Here is a 19361-nt window from a genome sequence, read left to right on the forward strand (position 1 = left end):
AGGGGTTCCTCGCTCCCAGGGGAGCCAAAGGGCGCTTCATCTCTCCTCTTCTCCCCACCTCCACACCAACAATAACAGAGAGCGGAGGAAAAATGGCCTGGGTACATCTTTTGTGTTCATCAATATTCACTCATTCATCGTGTGTCCTGGCAGCTGAAATGTCAACAACCGTGGGTCTGAAATCCACTTTTGTTGCAGCGTGGAGGACGTCTGAAATTGAGTCTGGAATTAAAATAGAACAATCCCCAATTTTTCTGGAGCGGAGGCAGAGCCATGCATTTCACTTAGTGACTGAAAACTTTTCAATTTGTGCAGCGGGTCTTCGACAGAACCCAGCCATTAAATAGGTCAAGGATGGATGTACGCAGGCTACAATGCTCTCTGAGTCCAAGAGAGAAAGTTGGGAGTACAAAACATCATTTGTTTCACAGAAGGAAATGCTTGCAACTATAAGAGGTAATGCGCATAAGCAAACGATGTATTGAAGACATAAGTCAGACCTTTCAAAAACAAACATTGTGCAATAGCAGCAGATTTTTCAAATTTTCAAATTTTCAAATCTTTGACTGGAAAGATGACATAAGATGACAAAAATGCAAAATCCAGATGCCGGCACACATATTGGCTGTTCACTGTGTAGTCACATGAAGCAGATTCTTGGGTGGGAATCATCACAGCCAAATGTAACAATTATCAGCCCCCATGGTGACTTTGACAGAGCTGGCCCTGCTCTGAGTCACTGACCTGCTCCTGCATGGGTCACAAACAGGCAAAAGTTTACGACACCGAGGCAGCGGACCTCTGAACACGTCTCTGTTAAAATCTCTCCCTGGAAAATGTGGCGGTATTTGCCAGAATCGATACAACTCTGAAAAACACTTTTAATCATTCATAACTGATTATTTGCTTACTGTTTTCATGGTGGAAGTACGTAATTCATGACACATACCCACTCATGGGGTCAGTGATTTCTACAATTCAATATTAAATAGTCCATTTGTTGCTTTCATGGTAGTTCTTTGTAAAGGATATTCAATCACATGCAAATGGTATATGATATAGCTTTATTTCAGGCTGTGTAATTACTTTATTCATATTTGTAGACATATTTGGTTTGCACTTTTATGACACTGAGGACATGTAAAAGTGAAGCTAATCTCCTTTTGCCTCCTTTTAATCCCACCCTCCCAAGGCCACTTAATAATGATCTCCCCCTGAAAGGTAAATCAATTATATAACCACAAAGAAAGAACCATTTTGTCATAAAATGGTAATTAGTTTGGGTCCTGACCTCTCTCTTGGCACCTCGACTCCCCCAGCTGAGGACCGGGGCAGGTCCGCAGCCCGCACTTAACGATAGGCAGGCGTAACACACTGGCTGAGCATTGTGGGGCCTTTGTCTTCATTCAGGGGGAGATGAAGTTCTTGCCGCCACGTTTATCAATCATTGAGAGGCTCCAGCTGTTCCACGAGCTTCAGCCTGACTTCAACAGCCGGCCTTACAAATTGTCTGTGAATAGTAAGGAAAAGGGACCCCCGACACACACACACACACACACACACACACACACACACACACACACACACACACACACACACACACACACACACACACACACACACACACACACACCACTATGCACATCAAGATGCAGGACACACACACACATAAGGCCATTTACTATAACATATACCAGAATCACACGTATAAACAACACATTTACCTTCATTTACCACCTCCAGACACACACACACACACACACACACACACACACACACACACACACACACACACACACACACACACACACACACCCTCCCAAATACATACAAAAGCTTTCACTGCACATGCAGATACACTCAAATACACAATGCCTCCTATTGTTCACGTCTGGTGACAAATGCTTCTCTGCAGCCTTTTCACAGACACGTCCAACCCTGCAATCTGCTCGGCGCAATTACAAGATGGATTAACAGCTCTTTCTAGCACTGTCATCATCACCTTGCGTGCCTTGGAGGAATCCGAGGATGCCGCATTCCTGGATGAGAATCATGTCCAATTACAACTTAATGAATGAAGGAGAGACATATACTACTGAACAAATCAGGCATGCTGAAGCTTGTTTGAAATAACTTAGTGTGCAATTCGCAAATTCAAACTGCACTAAGACCTATTACTGGATATTTTACATTAATGTTCACGTGAATTTTGCTGAAATGAAAAGGAAAGTTAGGTGTGTCAAATGGATGGATGAACATATGAATTAGTTGTTCTCCAAGGTCAAATAGTGATTGGTTTGTTGCTTTCACGTGCCACGGTGTCAGAGCCATCTGCACTCTCACTTTTTCATCATATTCTGCACATCAACAAAATAGCAAGAGGATGAAGTGAGGGAAACAGAAGGAAAGAGATGAGAAGGAGGGAAAGAACAACGCAACGCACACGTAGAAAAGAAAAAAATGGAGAAAGACAGAGCAAATACAAATTGATCGTTTGGTGGCAAGATCAGTCATAGTCATCCTGGGTGGATGGATGAATGTCTTTGATGGCCACTGCAGGTTCAGGGAGGGAGAGTGTCTGAAAACAAGAGAAATTGGTTTGGGCCCTTGGGAAAAGGAATCAATGTGTGAGGGGCATTTAAGTGCCCTGCTGCTGTTTTTTTGCAGGGCTGTGGGGGTTGTCTAAAGTTTGAGGGGTCTTGGAAGTGACAGCTAAATTTTCTTTTGAAATGTCCGTGTTCTGTTTGCTTCTGTATGGCGAGGATTTTGTGAACCGGGGTCAGAGCTCAGTCTACACTTGGGTCTAAAAAGCTGGTGGATGCTGAACCATCCTCCAACACTGGGCTCTTGTTTTCATCAATAGTAAACTCCATCCTGTTGAAAGTATTTAGAACTCTGGGAATTAAAATGACATGTTTTGTGTTTCTCTCTATATGTATTTCTGGACTTGCAAATTCCCCCATTTTGCCATCCCCTAATCTAAATATTTTAGCTCAATCCAAAGGTAGGATAAGCTTGATACGACTTCAAATTTGCTGGAAGCTAACATAAAAAAGTTTTATTTTTAAAATATAGGTTGTTAAGCTTAAGCTTAATTGAATGACAGCCCAAGAAAAACAACAATTTTCTTAAGTATGACCTGTTGTGCTTATGCAGTGTTTGAATGTAAAGAGGAAAAAAAGGCAGATTTTTCCCAAAATTTTTAAAATCAAGAGCTTCATCTCACAACAGCAATGTTTAGATTCATTATTTGACAAATGGGCCTCTCTTGTGTCAATCTAAATACATCCAAAGGCTATTTAAGTATAAAATAGACTGCGGGGTACTCATTAAGTTTGACTCTCACCATGCTTCTCTGACACCTGCTGTCCAGGAGGCCCGAGGAGGTCAGCAGCTGTCCCGCTCACCACATTTCATTTTTTCCCTCTTGTGGAAAATCTTGAAGCTCCAAATGATGTCCTTTCATCATCTTGGTAGGCTTCAGTTTTTAAACTTTGACCAGAGGTAGCTGGCAGGGGAAGTGGTACGCCAACAGAGACACAGCCGCGAGACAGCCTGCCCGCATCTGTCTGTGGAAAGCCCTCGTTTGAGCTGCAGCATGGCACCAGCTCAGGCCGCTTTACTCACAGGGTTTTTCCACACTAATGACAGCAACTATCTCATTCATGGTGGCAGTAATAGAATTTTATTAACTGATTAGTCTCTATTTTCAGGGTGGAAACAAGAATCAAAATCTCATGCTACTTAATGGAGCCATTGTGACTTGAATAGTTATATGTGTTGGATTATGATTTTTCTGCCAGACAGCCTCTTTGAACGATGATGCAACCAAGTCGACTGTGCTCTGGTAATGAGTCATATGACAACTCCTGGGGTTTCTCCTAACTATCCAGGCAAATGTCAGCAGTCTACCCCCCATTCCCTTTGATGACCTATTAAATATTATGAGGACCCCCTCCTGTGTGCACTGTAGTCTCACTCATATCAAGATGGTGTTTAATGCCCATGAGACAAACAACAGACAGATTAAAGCTATTATACCCTGCTGCACTCCCACATTCACCCTCCACAAAGTGGAGTTGAGATGAGTTGTTTAATAGTTTTGCAGCTTAAAAGCAGTTTAAATGGTAAAGCACGATGTTGGACTATAAATGATGTTGGAGAATTTATAGTTTAGTGATCTTTCAAAATAGAGCAGGCTTACTGACCTTTGGAGCAATTGTATCTCACAGCATGTCAGACGTGGAGTACTTATCTCCTACTGAACCAGTAGTTGTTAATAATAAAGCCATTGAAGCCTAATCAACTTCAAATATTCCTTGTCAGATAGACAATATATTAAGACAAATTATGATTTTTTTTCCCCCTGAAACAAAAGACAGTCCTCAAATTTTTCAAACATGGTCATTTTCTGGCTTGTAAGTCAAGTATAAGGAGATAATTATGTGACGATCTGAGCAAAAATAACTTCTCATTTTCAAGAATAATGGGAGCGCAATGTTATAGATTAATGGCACTATTTATCTTTTTTAAATTTCTGTCTTTCTCTTGCGACGGCAGCGCTCCCCAAGGAAAATATTCATAAAATGAAATTGAAGTCATAACTTAATAGGTTATTAAAATTTTCGAATGCATATCACTTCTCCTTTTGCGGCGCAGTAAATTTAAATTGAAGTTTGTGGCATTCCAAGACACTGGCAGGAGTTTTTTATGGTGGCGCAAGAGAGGGAGGACATGCATCTCTGTCAGTGGGGTATTTGCTATTCTAATTTTATGGCAGGGCAGATTATCAGGCAGGAATGTCACTGCACCCAGGCTGACAGCACCTTAGCCCACAGCTATGTGTTTAATTCAGAGATGCCCAGCATCCAGGGCTTTGCTCCCTTTATTGTTTTCTACTTTTGTCCTTTTTTCTTGACTTAAACTGAGACCCTCTGCATATTAATCTCCTGTCATTTCTCGCCATCTTCTTCCTCCAACCCCACTCCACATATTCTCCCTCTTCTGTCAGTCCCTCCCTGAAGATCTTCTGTATTCGCACTCCCCCTATCTTTCTATCATTGCTCCTTGCGGGGGTGGGTTGGGGTCTCAGCAGAGACAGAGGAGACAGAAACACTCGCTTGCACAAATCTCAGGGGGTCGAAGTATAGAGCTAGTGAAGGTGCGATACCCATCTTTAGCCTATGGACACAGTGACAAAGAAGGTAAGATGTATGGAGGCGACTGAAAGAGAGAGAAGGGGGGTGTGAAAGAGGCAGAGGGGTCCATCAAGTCAAGCTGGATGTGTGGGAGGTGATTTTTCTTCAAGGTCAAGGGCCAAATTTATTTATTTCCCTGGAAGTTACAATGAAATTTTACTGAGTACTTTGCTCTGATGATGAGAAGAGATCAGTAGCCATAAATTTGTCTTGCCATTTGGTTGCCAGTGATGAACCATTTATTATGCTGCCTTCAAGGACACAGCATGGTATTTGTATGATAGTGCTATTCTATATAATGATATCCATTTCATTGTGCCATATAACACAAATGAGAAAATTAAGAGTAAAACTATGTGGCGCAGAGGAAGTCTGGCTTTATTCATAGCTATCTAATGGGATATGTACAGTAAATGTCACATGATATTTGTGATGTCCTTGTCCTGGTTTTACAGTATCGGTTAAAATGTTGATGTTCCCTTTGAAAAGACAGGCTTCTTAGACATGAGAAGAGCTTGAGTACCGGTGTGAGCTTGTTCTTTGATAGATTATAAGAAATTACCCCCGCAAACGACAAATTAAGCTCATGTTTGGTTTCTCACATTCATCACTCACAAAGAATAGGGCTTTTGACAGCACACTTCTCCCTTTTCTTCTCTCAACACACGGCAAACACCTCTAGGGTCCCTCAGAGGGCATGATGAACGAATGCTCTGTATTGATTGGCCATTTAAAAGCCTCTTGTAGCCTTGGGAGTATGTTAATACCATGAGGCCCTTTCTCCCGCTGCCACATGGTCCCCAGGGCCTTTGTGTGTATTCCTCAGTGGGCTATCACGAGGAGTTCATTAATGGTCAATTACTAATATCTGATGAGACTCATTGTGTTACGACGGTGCTGTAAGTGGGCATCTGTCTCTCCTGGTTTGCGACCAGATGACACGCGGGCTTCTGCCACAGCAGGATCGCACACTTCTGCTTAGAAAACGCATGCTGGAGAGATATGTTAGCGATGAGGAGCAACATCCTGTTATTTATGGATCTACAGGCTCTTGTGTGGATTTGATCTTGCTTATTTGGTTTCTTGTTCACAGCAATTCATCTTCTCTGTAATTTTCAATTTCTGTTTAGTGATTCTGCAAGGTGAAAACCTTAAAATATAACGTACTGAAGTGCTCACACAATCCTGACCTATTTATGCGTGGAGACTTGATAGGCTGTCAGGCCCCAAGTGGGAAGGGACCCCTAGACGAGGCGAGCCATTCTTTGACTGCCAGCCTGATATTTGTGGATAATAAAAGGAATAAACCAGACAATCGGGTTGAATATTTCATTTGTTATCCGTATTCCTTATGGGAAAATGATACAGAAATGTAAAAACGGCAATTTCCCCCCCAGCTCCTGCTGGGATTGTGCCAGAGCGGTAGGGTTGTTTTCATGTCTGAAGATAAAGTGCATCTTTACCAACCTATTCTCTCTGGTATAAATCTAACAGGCAGCTTATATATTACCTGATCCAAAGCAGGATCGTTCATTATAAACAGAATAATATGTTATTGTAATATGTTATTATTTCCATTTTTTTCCCTCTGCTCAATTCCTGTCTGTCAACATGTCTCTTTTCCTCTCTGTAACTGTCCCTTTCTTTGTTCCTCTTGCCCTCATGTCCTATTCTTGTGCTCCAGAGGACATTATTCAGTCTCTGTGACTTCGGGGTCAGCAGGATAACTTGTGATGACATTATAATGACCTTCACTTTTTGCTCCTTCTGGTGAGAGACCCCTCGAGTTATCTCTCCCTCTGCTGAGAGGTGATACTTATCTGAATGAATAGTGCCTGCGAAGTAATAACCACCATGCATTGTAGCCACTCGGCTACTTTACAAATGGGTGAAATTAAACGCAGTGGGGTAAACGTACTGTGCTCAGCAGGCTTTGGTCCTTAAGTTTGGAATATAGTATTGAATGTCACATTGAATGACTCCTTAAACTAAAGGAGTCACTTCAAAGGGCATGACTCCCCAGTTCAACATAAATTAATTAGGGAATAGGCAAACGTTGAACTTAATTCAACAGTGAGTGGTTTTCCAGCACCTTTATCAAATTGTGTAATCAGTTTGGAGTGATCTTTTAAAGTTCAATTACATAATGTTGTAAATGAAACATCTTGTCTTTCTAAAAATGTGAACTTTTGATTAAGTTCAAAGTATCTACACGGCAAGGCCGAACACAGCCTGTAATGGTCTAAATGGTAAACTATTTGCGCAGGCCTGTGGTGCCAAGAAAAAAGCCTGTTCTGCTGTGTTTTTATGCCAGATCAGCACTCTGTCCCACAGTGCCCCGTCCCATCTGTCAGTGAACCCTTTAGTGGCAAGGACCATGGGGGTGGCAGGGGCTGAAAGCAGGGCAATTGGGATCAGTCTGTGTCCCACAACCATTATCAGTTTTGCCCTGACAACACATCTACTTTTCACTTTCACCCCAGAAATGGGGGAGGCAGGCTGGGCTTTTCACAGAGGCAGTGGCAAGAGCAGGAGATGATGGACATGAAAATGAGCTTCTTTCCCCCCTTCACTGAGTGAATGGGAGAAAATGTGGTGTCATATCTTGTCAGAGCTTGGCTCTTGGCCAGGAGAATATTCTGGCTGAAATACGTCCACCCACTTTTCTGCTTCTGATTTGAGAGCTGAACGAGTTGAACAGGCAGGGAGCGCTACCCTACACGGCAACATGCCGAAAGTTGCAGCAACTATAAGAAGTCAGCAAAAACTTACACAGATGCAGATGTCTCCATGGTAACATATGCTGAAAACTGCAACGATGACACTCAGTTTTCATTCGTCAAACCCTGAAAAAATATTTTATATTTTATTTATATTCATTTTTACCCTGAAATAAATGTATGCATTTTTGAAAGATCTGTCAAATAGGCAGAGCGCTGTGTCTACTTTCCTATAAGGGTAAAGAGTTTAACATACATATTTTGAAATATTATTCCTTTACACCATAGAGGGGAAATCATCATGTGCATCATGCATCTACTTTAGGAGTTGTTGCAAAGCAGAAATGTTGGTATATGGCAGAGATACGATGGGAAGAATAAAGTAGAAGCAACTATAGCAATGTGGCATTTACTGTACAAAGCCAAGAAGAAAAAAATCACAGCGATTACTTTACCTTAGGTGTAATTTTCTGACCTATTATGACTAGTAAGACTGATAAGCCAAGAAGCAAACATGGGTGGCTGTATCATAGTTTTCTAAAAGGATCAGTGAAAGAAAATCTTGGAGATTTCTGCATACAGGCTCTCTGTTTTAGGTTCCTAAAAAGTCAGTCTAATCTAAGAGCAGTCATAGTTAAAAGTGAATGTTTTTTAAATGAGTCTGGATCTACTTAGAACCCACTGATTTATTTAAAAATGTGATTCTGTTAAACTGTCAAATTGCCTTTTTCAGCCACAGATGTACAAATCAGACTCGACTGTGTGCCATAGAATCAGTCCTATCTCCTGCAGGGGGCTGATTCAAGTCAAAAGAACAGTAAACATCTGCAAGGCAGTAACAGATGTAATCCGGCGCACCTGATAAAGTAACCATTTAGGCTTTTAAACACGGTATTATTTCTGCATTAGTTTAATTTTACTGCAATAATTTTAAAAGAGAGTGCTGGAAAGTGCTCAGATTAGCCGTGATAATCACAGCTTTACAGCCCAGTAAAATCACAGCATCTGATTTTGTATAGCCTATTTTATTAATTTCTTCACTGAAAGCCTGATTTCATGACTACTGCTGTGAACACAAATTCAGAAAAAATGAAAGCACAGGCATTTTAACATAAACACCACAGATGAGGCTGTTTTGCATTGTGACTCTGCTGAAATTATTCTTCGTGCGGGCAGAGGTGTGGGCGAGGGACCGCTCTTCTGATCATTGATGACCGTCAGCCAGCCCAGGCCTCTGGTGATATGTGGGCTCTCCAAGCTCCGATAGCCTCACCGTACCGCACCCTGGGGTGCAACAAATATCAGCATTGTAATTTCACGCCTGTGATTATTATCGCGAGCTCTATCTCTGACTGGGAATCCTCCACCCATCCTCTTTAGTCCTCCCAGCTGAGATACTGTTTAACAGCCTCTCCTCTGGACCAGCGTACTCTGCACACAAACACACAAATGCATACACTAATGCGTGTACACACAAATGCACAAACTCACACAATATTTTAATGTGTGCCCTCCGTGGGCCCATTTTAGGCTTTTCCATTTCTTCTTCTCCCATCTTCTGTTAATTCACCACCATCTGCCTCAGCATCTGCTTGAGGACCCAGAAAAAAGTGTCAGCCATGGAGGAGAAACTCTGTTTTTTCCTCTCGCCTGCCTTTTTTTTTTTTAAACGTTTTGTTTTATTCCTCACTCTTTTGCCCATTTAAATGCCACTGGCACATCCTTTTCAGTCTTTGTCTGGCCTTGGGCTCCACCCCCTCTCCTAACTGGCCTTGATTTAACATAATCTCCAAAATACTCGGTCCCTCCCACTCAGCTCTGTTCAAACCAGTTTTTTACTGTTTTATATTGCATGTATTTTTCATATTTTTGATTACAATTGTTTTTTTTTTAATTACATCTACTTAATTAATTAATTTTCCAGTTCAGGCTGTGTCCTTTCAGTTTAATTTTTGGTTTTATATTATTGCATGGATGTGTTTGTTTGTGGTAAAATGTAAGGCTTTCTGAATAAGTAAAATAAAAAGACTTATAGTAATGTAGACACTGCTGTTGCCTTAAAGATATCCACCAAACACATCTGGTCTATTTATTTTTGTTAGTTTTGCAAGCATACAATATCTTTTCCATTTTTATTTCTTAATTATAGATAACTAAAATGCTTTTTTTGCTCTTTACTTTTTAGTTCTGTTTGTTAACTCTGTGCTTACACACACTACTTTCATTTCATCTCCTATGAAATAGTAGAAAGTAAACGTCATGCCTAAAAACCCCATTAACATCCAGCAAGAAGGAGATTTTTTTTACAAATAAAAATCTCTGCTAATTTCATTGTCAGAAAGCCATTGAAACCTAATCAAACTAAAACTATTATAATATTACAGAAACGCTACCGCAGGTACAAGTTGACAGATACCAGGTTTTATGATGAGGATTAAAGGAATTTGCTACATGCTCCTTACCGTCAGTGCCCCACCATTAATCCATCGATCCCTGCTCTATATTTAACTGCTTCCACGGTCCTCTCCTTTCAAGTCTTTTCTTTTGGCCTCCTGCTTGCTGTCCTATCTTCCTTCTCCCCTTTGAGGTTTTAAGCAACAATAGGACTGTCCACTCCACAGCCGGCCTGAGCCCCAGGATCCGTCCCCGCCAGAGGAGATTACAAGCATTCTTTCGCCATGCCAAAGTTGTCAAGGAGACTTGAGATGTCGGAAGATTCCCGAGGATGCCTTTTCCAACATGTTTGTGCTTTTTAGTATTTCCCTCTGGTTTTGATCATGTAGTAAATCATGTGTCATGCCGTCAAATCTCGCTGTAGCACATTACAATAATATATGAACACTAAGCACTTGGCTAGAAGAGACTGAAAAACTGGTAGATTGCCATAGAATGAAAAAAAGAAGAAAATATTGAAGTAAGTCTTGAATTTTTTAATATTTGTCACCCAAGGTTAGCTGTTTATTCCCTGCAACAACAAAAAAAGGCATCAATTTTATCGCTTTCTTTGTCTATATTGCTTCGTTTGATCATTGTATTTCAATTATTATAGCAACTTGATATTGAAAACAATAGGAACACACACCCACACAGCCACCCTTTCTTTGTCTGCCCCCTCTTATTTTGGCTCCTATTGCATTCAGTATCCTCCTGATGTGTTTACATCTTGAGAATGACATGCATCCTCTCATGATCTCAGGCCCACTGGGAAAGGCAGTGTTTATTTAGCAGCTCTTACAGACCCTTATACTTACACTTGAGGCCCTGCCGCAGGCACGGGGTATTGAAGTCATTTAATTAAATACAGGGCTGGACGTCCCCTGCTCTCTGCCTCCCCTCAGGCCAACATGCATTGGGCAGCTTTGTGCAATATGTTAAAACATATGGGGAACGCTTGGGTCTCATGTGATATTTGACACTGCAGCCGCTTCAGATAATTATGATTATGATACAGTTTCCTCTTCATCATCATATTATATTGTTCTGTCCGTGGGCAATGATGTCTTCCTCCCGCCTTCCCTCTCTCTCTCATTTCCCCGTTCTCTGTGGGGAGCTTTTGTCTGATAAGTTGTCACATTAAGTGCTAACTTTTGGGTGATCGCTGGGCTTTTCTTTCTATCTCTTTATGGCCAGACCCTCTAATAGCTGTCCTCCGGCAGCACCCGAGGCAATCATGTTACAAATAAACAGTCTGACACAGTCATTTACTCAAATCGTCCCTACACTATTCACAACCCTCCCCTGGTGATGATCCTTCGAACAACAATTATTTCAAATGTCAAAGATCCAGGCCTTCAGGGCGTAGACAAATGAACATTAAAAATCTATTACCAAACACTTTAAAATATATATGTAGGTTTTCTTTACTTTCCCAATAAAAGATTAGAGTAAAATGAGCTTCTGCAGGAGAATTTTTAAAAACAATCGAGCAAGTAAGACATTATAGAGCTGAAACAAAATGAGCAATTGTGTCAGATTCTTTCTCTTTTTATGATGTCAGAATGAGGCCACAAGTCACTTATGCAGCAGAAACATCCGTGGTAATGGAGTTTTCCCATTGAGGTTTGTGTGTGAGTTTCATCTTCTTGTTTCATTTTTTGTTTCATGTGACCAAGACCAGAGGGGTGGCCTCTGATTTGTTGTCACACTGAGCTGTTCTACATGACCTCTCATAACCTCATCCCATCTCTCCGAGGACTCCCAGAACCTCCAGCCGACCCTGCTGATGAGATGAAGATATTTCCTCCCCAGCCAAGTGAAACCTCTGGTGGTTATAATGGTTTTTGAGTAATCAAAACACTTTGAGTTTGGCCTGTTTAATTCTTTGTTTTAATGTAAACATTGAGAGAAATTATTAATTGAAGAGGGTTTTTTTGGCCTAAAATCTCCCTTTAGCTAACATGATGATTGGCTCAAACACTTCCTGTTTTGCCTTCTAGTCACTGAGCTGTCCAGTTAAAATAGAGTACATAAGCCTAATATGAAAGTATTGCTTGCAGTATCAATCTATTCCATGTGATTGAACCTCATGATGGGCACAAAATCCATTCAGTGATAATGGCATCCATCTACACCTTTATATTGCATGTATTTGTTACCTTTGGCCCACTAGCAATAAATCCAATCTAGTCTCCTGGATGTGGACCGCTGACCACTACGAAGTGGTCAAGGAGAATGGCTACAGTTCATTTCACATCGGCTCCTGTCATGATTACAGAGAGATTAAATGTGGGCATTAATAATATATCTTCAGTCATATGATATTGTCTCTTGTTGACCTTCGAGTCATAATTTCCTAAAATTAATTTTATCAGAAAGTCAACTCTTTTTACCAAGTGTTACACAAATACTTCAATCAATTATGTAAAGACTTTTTCTGACAATGTTAATTTACTCAAATTAAAAGCCATTGCAGAATTTGAATGTCAGCATGTGGCAACAAATACACTTAATAGGTATACCTGTTCAACTTCTCGTTAACAGAAATATTTAATCAGCCAGTCGCATGGTTGAAATTCAGTGCAATGAAGCGTGTAGACATGATCAAGACGACCTGCTGAAGTTCAAACCGGCATCAGAATGAGGAAGTAAGGTGATTTACGTGTCTTTGAATGTGTCATGGTTGTTGGTGCCAGACAGACTGGGCTGAATATTTCTGAAACTGTTGATCTGCTGAGATTTTCCCACACAACCATCCCTAGGATTTACAGAGAATGATAAAAAAAAAAAAGTAAAATAGGTCAGAGTGCTTTGAGCTGATAGGAAGGCAGCAGAAACTCAAATCACCACTCGTTACATCCAAAGTCAAATGCAGAACACATCAAACTGTGAAGCAGATGGGCTGCAGCAGCTGAACACCACACTGAGGCCCACTTCTACTGGCTAAGAACAGGAAACTGATGCTAAAATTCACACAGGTTCACCAAAATGGGACAAAAGAAGGTTGGAAAAATGTTGCCTTTCTGCTGTCACTTCTGCTGCAACATTCAGACAGTAGGGTGAAAATTTGATGTACATAATATAAATGCATGGATCCATCTTTGGTATTTCTTTTACATCCCCTTAGTACCACCTGAGCATCTTTCAAATACCACAGCCTACCTGAGTGTTGTTCTAGACCATTTTGACCACATTGTACCCATCATCTAATGGACGCTTCCAGCAGGATGATGCTTAATGTCATTTCAGATCACTTCAAACTGGTTCCTTCAACATGAAATCTAGTTCACTATACTCAAATGATCTCAGATCTCAATCTGATGGAGCGCCTTTGGAATGTGGTGAATGTGTAGCTGACAAATGTGATACTATTGTGTCAGCTTGGACGGAATTCTCTGAGCAGGGTTTAGAGCACCTAGTTGACTCTATGCCAGAAAGAACTGAGATAGTTCTCCATCCAGTACTAGCAAGGTGTACCTAATAAAGTGTCTATTACATGTTTTGAAATGTACTTACAGCAAAAAGTTCTATTCTATTTCTTTTATTTTGAAGTTGCGTTATTGCTTTGCACCAGATACTGATATTGGTGGTACAAAAGTTTAGTGGTACTAAACTTAACTTGTGAGCATTCGAGATTCTCGTCAGCAGTGATTTTAACCTATCATGACCATCCCCAAGGGATGTGGAGCAGATGGTAGACAAATAGCATGTAGGAGGAAAATGAAGGGGTTTTGCAGGATTTTCATCAATTAGCTGAGCTAATGTATCAATAAGGAGGAAAAAATTTGATTTGTAATGTTTTGACAGGACCATCAATATATTAATAATAGCAGTGGAAGACATCAATCTTTATTTTCAACTTTAGGATGTTTCTCAATGGCATCACACCTGAAACTTCTCTTCTCTTCAATGTATATCACAATTATTGCTGTCACAGCCCTTCTGTTGGACCTCCAGTATATTCCACATTAGCAGCCAACGAGAGAGGTACTGTTCTGCATTAACACGTTACGGAACACAGAGTACCATATGATGCCATATTCATCTCAGCCCCACATCATCTGATGAGATTGGTTCTGATGGGCTCCACTGTTAAAATGCTGGCTCCTGGATTCATGAATGCTGATATGAATGTGTCATGGCGTCGTAAAACAGTGAGACATGCTTGGAAAGATTAATAAATTCAGACCTATTACAAAGCGATTCCTACTTTTTAAGGCTGTGCCTACAGAGAGGGTGTTTCAGCTGTGGTTTAAAGTCATCTGCCTCGCGTGAATCTGACAAAGGAGATATGCTCCTACCTAAATCAATCCAGCTACCTCCACAGGCAGTGCATCATCTTATGTCTCACTCAGGCTCGTGTGCCTGTAAAACAAAGAAAAGCCTTTTCCAGCCTACAATTTCCAGCATTTTGCACAACGCTACAGTGATTGTTAATTTAGCTTGGAGTATTTAAATAAATGCAAATGACCTTTTGCTGTTGATTTGTTAAAGTACTTCTCATGTTGGCCTTCTGTGTAGACATGTGTCAGCCTTCAAACATTGTGAGTGAAACAGACTGGGAAGGGCGCAACTATTTTTTTTCATTCAAGCAGAAAGCCTGCTGCATATAAAGGCGAATTCAAATGATTTATTCAATTCACTGGCTGTAGATAAGTGCCTGTAAGACATGTACTGTTTGTAGAAGTAGCAGAAGGTTGGAGCTGGCCAAAAAATGTGCCGTTAACAGGGCTTCATCAGAATACAGATAAATGAAATATTTAAATACTGACAGAAAATGCAGAGCATAATTGAAAATTACTCAGGCAGCGAGGGGCTAAAAGTGCTTAACTACAGTACAATATATTTTGCTAAGCATGGGGCATGAATGCACTTTGCAAAACCAAATTTGTAATTGAAACAATAACACTGTCAATATTTTTAGCTTAAATAAGATATAATTTTACGCACATTGTTTTCTTTTAAGCAGTAATTGGCAGAAATGGAAACATAAGACAATACTTTACTGTATTACCTCATCATTCATGTTCTCTTTAATTGAACGTGGCTTTATTGAGCTTTGCTGTTCTTGTCCTGTTACATGTCTCCTGTATCAGCGTGTTGTGACTGCTCTCTGTCTTGCCCAGGACCTGCTGTAAGGGTTTCCTGTGTTTGACCCTCCGTGTTGTCTTGCAGGTTACTAGTAGGAGGAGTTAATGACTGAGAGCACCTGGTCTCCCTGGAGCATTTAAGAAATGGCTGCCTCAGCCATTCCTCTCTGTCTGTCCACCGATCACCATTTTATCAGTTTGCTTGACTTTGGATATACAAACACTCATCCAGGTGTTCATTAATAGCTTGTTTTTTGAAAGTTCTGGTTAAATCTGCATCTCTCCCATTGCTGGTCATGGCTCATGAGCTGGGCATGAAAAAAACAACAAAAATACTGCAGAGTTTATACATGGACGTAGAAACTTCTCCACATATGGATGATTTCTTTAAAGAAGCTATAAACTGTAAAGCTACAGATGATTCAAACACATATCAGGACAATGACATCAGTTTTAAGGTGGGCAGCCGGGAAAAAAAAACAAAGGATAAAAATGATTAGAATCTCTGCCTAGTTTTTGTTTGCCAATGTCATCCAAAATTGTGCACCAAAATCGACGTCACAAATGCTGCTGTGTTTGCTTCAGTTTGTTGTGTACCTCTTCATTTTTTTAATCCTTTTTTATAATGGTGCCACATTTCAATAATGTTGTCAGCACAGGAGCTCAAAAATTCCCGGACTACACAGCTGGAAAGATTAGACTTTCTGGAGAAAACCTGAAAAAAACTTCTTTGCCTGCTATTTATACTCTTCGACTTCTGTGTTGACACTGATGTTTTTTTCTGACCGGCGACATCTATCATTCAGGAAATACAAGTCAGGCATTTCCCCAAACATCACAATCACAATCACAACCACTGCAGTGACTATAAAATAGGCTTTACGGTGTTGTAAACTGTGTTGTTTTGTCACAAGAACATTAAGATGTCACAGTGAATGTGGCTTTTGGAAATACTTGAGATACTTATATTTTTTTATTAACATCATTTGTGTTCATTTAAATTCTTCAGTTACGGGGAAAAGAGTTTTGGGAGTTACAGTAACCATGATCTCTTACAACCAATCTAATCAGTTTATCTTTAAGCAGAAGTGAATCTTGGTGCCTATTTTAAGGAAATTCCCTCGAGACGTTACTGAGATAGCAAAGAAGCGAACTGACAATTGGAAAAAAAACAAAAAAACAAACTAAAACAGGCATACTTCAAACTCTCAGTACAAAAGTAATTTTTCAGGTTTTCTAAATGTTATGCTCCTTCCGAGTCCTAATTAATATGTTAAGACTTCTGTAATTAAAATGCTCCTGGTCTAAATGCAATATTCAACAGTTCTCCTGACAGTGATGTATTCTACATGGATTATCCTCAGTGATTTTGACTTGCTAATTAATCAACATTATTTATGATGATAAAAGAGGGGGGGGGGGGGGGGGGGACTTACTGATGAACAGACTGCCTCAGCAATCATGATGTACTCTGTCAAGAAAACTTCAGAAATATTTATTATTCAATGTTAGCGTTCCAGTGTAGCTGTTGCCATCAGACTAAGACTGTTATTGTCACTGGACTCCTGTGGATTCATGATCACATGACTAATTTATTTATTTATTTATTTTCCCTATGAGACTAAAATATGTCTAATGTGCAAAACTTTTAGCATTTAAGCCTTCCATAATGAGTAATGCTTTAACAACATCCCTGTTTTTGTCTATGTTAACTGTATGGACATTTTATACGTGTTTTCATTCACTTCTAACTCGTTAGCACCTGCAGTTGGCGTTAAGAAATCATGAATATTAATACAAGTTTCTCCGATCATATTTAAATACATATTGATATAGTTAAAGACAGGAAGGAACTTAGTTATAAACTTTTTGAAGTCTGTGAAGTTCATCTTTACCAAGAAATCAACTTAAGTTGAGTTATTAGACATGCTTTATGGCCTTTTTTGGTGGCTTATTGTCATAAAGACTAAACATACTATGGATACAAACAGAGCACATAACTCATGTTATACACCTGAAGTGATTACAACAATTCTTTTGTTACAGATGCTTTTTACGATTAGTAATCATATCATTTTACAAATATATAGATAACAAGCACATTAAGGATCCTGTACTGTCTCACAATAACAAAGTCCTTAAGTCCTTAAGTTAATTAAAGTTAACTTAAGTCCTTAAGTTAGTTAAACAAAATAAAAAGTATTTTCAATAGCCTGTTCCTGGATTTTTCTTATGGCTCCTTGGGATCTTTAATTATGCCAACATGACAAGGGTTAATCTACAATTTTAAGTTGTTCTCCATGAAATAAAGAAATATGCACACCCACTTCCCAAGGCTTCCGGGCTTAGCCCTGCCCGTTGTGTTTTTTCGGCAGTTTGTCTCTATTCATTTGCATTTTTATGCAAGGTTAGTCGTGAGGGACTTCTATTACTGCCGTGAAGACATTAAGAAAACCATTAATCACGTTCCATGTAATACAGAGTGAATCAGCGACACACCTGTCCTGCTTGCTAGGGGCCACGCTGCTGATCACTCACACTGGGCAGGACAGGGACATGAACCTAAGGCCGACACATCCAGACCTGCCCACTCCAGCAAGATGGATTCAGTATAGTCTTCACTGTTTTAAAATGTAGTTAAAATCTATGGGGACAATCATTCATTTATTTCTCTTTCGCAGATGTTCCAGCTTTTTTAACTTCTCTAAGTTTTAGAACAATGTTTTCTTATGCAAATTGCATATTATTGTACTGATCAAATCAGTCAGGTGTCTTTTAAATAATCATTTTGTTGCATGCACAGTGATAAGTTCAGATCAAATATGAGGCATTAAGTAATTTAACCTGTTGTTGGCCCACTAGTCAACATAGAGGCTACTTTTGAACATCAAAGCATCAGTTACATATTGTTAAAATGCACTTCCACCAAAGAGGAACTAACTAACTGACAATCAAGGGAAGAAGCAAATAAACAGACAGCATAATGAAATAGTCATATGGCTAGTTCATGTTACACCTGCTTTTTCTGTTTTTGTGAAAAGGAACATTAATCTGATGCACCAGTGGAGCTCTGTCTAATGTGAAAATGTAGTTTTTTTCCTGCTTCTGCAAGGAAGAGGCTTCTATCACACTAATGATAATAAATGGCAACTAATGGGATGACCAAACATAACAAATGGAAAGTTTTAAAGGTACGGGGGCCACATTAAGTCTGCGCTGACATCCTCAACTCAGAGCTGTGTCTGCGCTAAGCAAGAAAAATTGATCGTGGTTATGAGGAAACTTTTGGAATATCATTGTTCACACTAATGTGCATAATATACTGTACATCATACATAGTGCATCTTTTTACATTTTCTGGAGCTGTGATGAAACCGTGGCACACAATAATGTGGAACTACATGGGAGCACACTGGATGATGCAGATTTCTGTGTTCTAGTCATCTTCAGATTGAGGTCAACTGTGTTAGACTGCTTAAAAAAATTCCAGTTTGTGTTTTATGTCAACTTTAGGAAAAAAAGAAAGAAAGAAAAGGTAGCTGATTACTGGAACCACTTGATAAATTCCTGCAGATCATATCATTATCTTTATTTCTGATCCAAGTCATACTTGCATGAAATAAGAGTATTATGGCACCAATAAAGTTACTTTCAGCTGCTCCCTTATTGATTGTGGTGAAGGTGTTTTAGTAGATTTTCATACCAGATGCCCTTCATAATACATTTTCAAGATTTCAAGCACACTTTATTTCACTTTGTCATTATGGGGTATTGTGTGTAGAATCTTGAGGTGAAAAATAAATTTAATCCATTTTATAACAAGGACAATAAAAATTAATTCTTATATATTTTCACTTCACTGTGATACTTGTATTCACATCAGTTCATTTGCTTGTGTGTTTTTAATTTTTAGTGTT

General features: G+C 39.7%; 2 long non-coding RNA genes across 2 annotated transcripts in view; both read right to left on the minus strand.

Annotated features, from left to right (window-relative positions):
* Positions 1-19361, minus strand: part of LOC146655576 (uncharacterized) — a 249683-nt gene that overhangs the window by 134832 nt on the left and 95490 nt on the right. The gene's annotated exons all lie outside the window — the stretch shown is intronic.
* LOC146655584 (uncharacterized) lies at positions 8947-10491 on the minus strand. The gene is made up of 3 exons (XR_014914271.1): positions 10381-10491; positions 9410-9506; positions 8947-9202 (listed from the first exon to the last, which is right to left on the minus strand). It is a non-coding gene; the product is annotated as an uncharacterized LOC146655584 (long non-coding RNA).

Source organism: Rhamphochromis longiceps, linkage group LG13 (assembly GCF_057381845.1).
Source record: "Rhamphochromis longiceps isolate RC_006_pf linkage group LG13, R_longiceps_female_GT1.1, whole genome shotgun sequence".
Classification (NCBI taxonomy): domain Eukaryota; kingdom Metazoa; phylum Chordata; class Actinopteri; order Cichliformes; family Cichlidae; genus Rhamphochromis; species Rhamphochromis longiceps.